Raw genomic sequence first — 3,410 nt, forward strand, 5'->3', positions numbered from 1 at the left:
GGGGTCTTGCTCTTGCTCAGGCTGGTCTCGAACCCACGAGCTCAGGGAATCCACCCACCTTGGCCTCCCAGAGAGCTAGGATTACAGGTGTGAGCTACCACTGCCTGGCCTCATAAAATTTCTTGTCATCACTAGCTATGAACTCTCAAATGTAACAAAGGCAAATGAAGTAAACAAAAGAAAATGTAAGAATGGGATAGGTAAATTCCCATACAACAGGTACACCACATGGGCACACTATACACTTTCTGGGTGCAGGACACACCTGTAACTTTGGCTTTAAATATACAAAAGCAAACCATGTATCCAAATTGTATGCACCACCATAACATTCTAAAATTTAAAAAAAAATTTGAAGAAGAAAAAAATGTAAACCCACTATTAAAGTCAGACAAAGAAAGACAGCACGATCTATTAGATAAAGATGTCTCATTTGACTTTATGAATAGTTTTAAGATTTCTTAACTGACTCCAAGCACTTTAGTTAGATATTGTTTGTCACCTTCTGACCAATAATTTTAGGAAAAGAAATATAATCTGCAAAGGTTAAAGCTGTATGCAGATTAGAATTTTGCTAGCTATACTGACATATCTATAGTTAAACATTTCAGAGTAACTTGGTTCCTCAGTTCTCAAAATCCAACCCATTTCTTTTTATGAGTGTTCCTACTTGAGTGTCAGTGATTTGTTCTTTTATCTCATAAGCATTTGCTGAATGCCTCCTACAGGTCAGGTATCATGATTACTGAGATGATGAAGAACATTCTTAAATGTCTTTAACAATTCTCCAGAATAAAAAGGCCTAAGTCAGTAGGTTACAGAGAAACACAACCTTCATGTCTTAATTCATCTTTATAACACCTAACTCAGGGCTTAAACTTAGTGCTTAATACATGGACTTTGAACAAAAGAGTAAGTGTTCTCTGAATCAACTAAGTACAAAAATCTACCCATTGATTAAATAAGCTTATGTATATTTGTAGGCTACATTCAATGTATAATAGCCAGAATAAAGGTAAAAAGAATCCATTCTCAAGTGAGCATGCTAGACTACATCTGGAAAAGCTGTTTCAATTTGGGGTATGACATTTCACAAGGCATAAACTGAGGTACACACAGAAAATAACAGCAAGGATAAGGGGCCTTGATATACCACATCATGTTGCTTTAAGTATTTGGCCAGAGAAAAATAGAGTAGGGGTGGTCTCCTATTTGGGAGACTCCTTAGGATCTGAGCTTGCATAAATAGAAAGAGTAAAGAAAGCATGGAGAGGTCTCTAGGATTTGCTCTGGTCTACTTTCGCTCTTGAAGGAAGAGAAAAGGAGAAGTTTCTACGGTTTCTATATTATTTAGCTCGGGTTACCAGAATAGGAGATGAAAGAGAGATTTGGAATAGAGTTCTAACCAAGAATAGCTTAGTACATACACATTTGGACGTTATAGTTTGTGTCCTATCTCTCGGGAACTTCAACTAAAAGAGAATATATGGTCCAATGACAAAGAGATAAGAATACAATCACCAGGAGACATGAGTAGCACCTACCTCTTATGAGGTTATAAATGATCATATATGTACTGAGCACAGCTGATGCTCAATCAATATTAGCTGCATAAGACAAAGAAATTAAAAAGACTCAGTTCATCTTCAATATGAACTGAATATTCATGTTTGAATCTTTACAATACCTAACATATCAATGACTAAACAACAATGAAAGTGATTTAAACCCAAAAAGAGCAGGTCTTGATTAATCATTTTAAGAATTCAACTACCATTATCTTTGATCCTAAATAAACTTTCAAATTTTACCTTATGCTATAGACTGAATGTCTGTGTGTCCTCCCCATTCAAAAAAAACCCACATAAATTGAATCCTAATCCCTTAAGTGATGAGATTAGGAGGTGAAGCCCTCATGAATGGGATTAGTGCTCTTATACAAGAGACCTCAGAGAGTTCTCTCACCCACTCTGTCTGAACCAGGAAGGAGACCCTCACTAGACATCAAATCTGCTTTGACCTAGAAATTCCCAGCCTCCAGGATGGTGAGAAATAAATTTCTCTTATTTATAAATAAGCTACCTAGTTTATAGTAGTTTGTTACAGTAACCCAAATAGACAAGAGACCTCAGAAGCTATTTATTCAGTTCTGTTTTATGTTGGAGGGTTTTTTCCCCTCAAGAGATAAAGGAAGGCAATAAAATGCCATCAATAAATTTAGTAATAGCTGGGCTTTCACACCACTTCTGGAATCATATGATGTGGCATTTCATTTACCAAGTTTTCAACACAATAGAGAATATTATTTCCTTAACCCAAGAGTCATTTGAGTCCTAAGAATATCAACAAGTTCATATTTAATACTCAGAAAGCCCAGGAAAAAGACTGACATGTTTCTTCTAAATATTTCTACCTATAAGGAACATAAAGATTATGCTACTACTATTAAGGATATGCCTACTGACAAACATTATCACATCACCTAATTGCAAAATCAAAGATATTCCCTTATAATGAAATCACACATTTATTTCCATTGCCATTGCTTATTTACCTATTCTTTAATTCTTTAATTATTTAAATGGAGTAAAAGAAAACCACTTGCAACTCAAAATTGTTTTCTGCTTTAAAGCTGTTCTAAGAAATTATGGAGTAAAGAATTATGAAAAAATCAATTCCATTAACTCCAAAAAACTTTAAATTTGGGATGTTAAGATGCTTAACATTGAGATGCTTTATGTCTCATATTTTGTTCTGTGGGAAAGTAACGGGAAATAAAGTCTGTTAAGAGTGAACATAATAGCCAAGCTTGATCCCAGTAATCCCAGCACTCTGGGAGGTCACGGTAGAGATAAGGTCAGGCTGGGCAACATAGAGAGACCTTACCTCTACAAAAAATTTTTTTTAAAAAAAACAAGCCAGGTATGGTAGCACATGCCTATAGCCCCAGCTATTCCAGAGGCTAAGACAGAGGCTTGCTTGAATCCAGGAATTTGAAGATACAATGAGCTGTGACAGTGTCACTGTGCTCTGGCCAGTGCAAGAGATTGAGACCCCATCTCAAAAAGAGAAAAAAAACAAAGCAAAACATTATTTCTAAAACTAAGAAAAAATAATTTGAGAAATTTAGAATTATATCAATCATTTTTATAAATTTATAATTTCACATTGATAGAATTAACAGATAAAGACAAAAATCTGAATCTATAAAATATTTAATAAAATTTCTCATGATATCTCATTTAAGAATCCATTCAGAGGGCAGCACCTGTGGCTCAGTGAGTAGGGCGCCGGCCCCACATACCGAGGGTGGCGGGTTCAAACCCGGCCCCAGCCAAACTGCAACTAAAAAATAGCCAGGCGTTGTGGCGGGCACCTATAGTCCCAGCTACTCGGGAGGCTGAGGCAAG

General features: G+C 36.0%; 1 protein-coding gene across 2 annotated transcripts in view; it reads right to left on the reverse strand.

The window, feature by feature from the left end:
* Positions 1-3,410, reverse strand: part of TP53BP1 (tumor protein p53 binding protein 1) — a 95,180-nt gene that overhangs the window by 28,307 nt on the left and 63,463 nt on the right. The gene's annotated exons all lie outside the window — the stretch shown is intronic.

This window comes from Otolemur garnettii, unplaced genomic scaffold (assembly GCF_000181295.1).
Source record: "Otolemur garnettii isolate 467f Iridium unplaced genomic scaffold, OtoGar3 scaffold00050, whole genome shotgun sequence".
Taxonomy (NCBI): domain Eukaryota; kingdom Metazoa; phylum Chordata; class Mammalia; order Primates; family Galagidae; genus Otolemur; species Otolemur garnettii.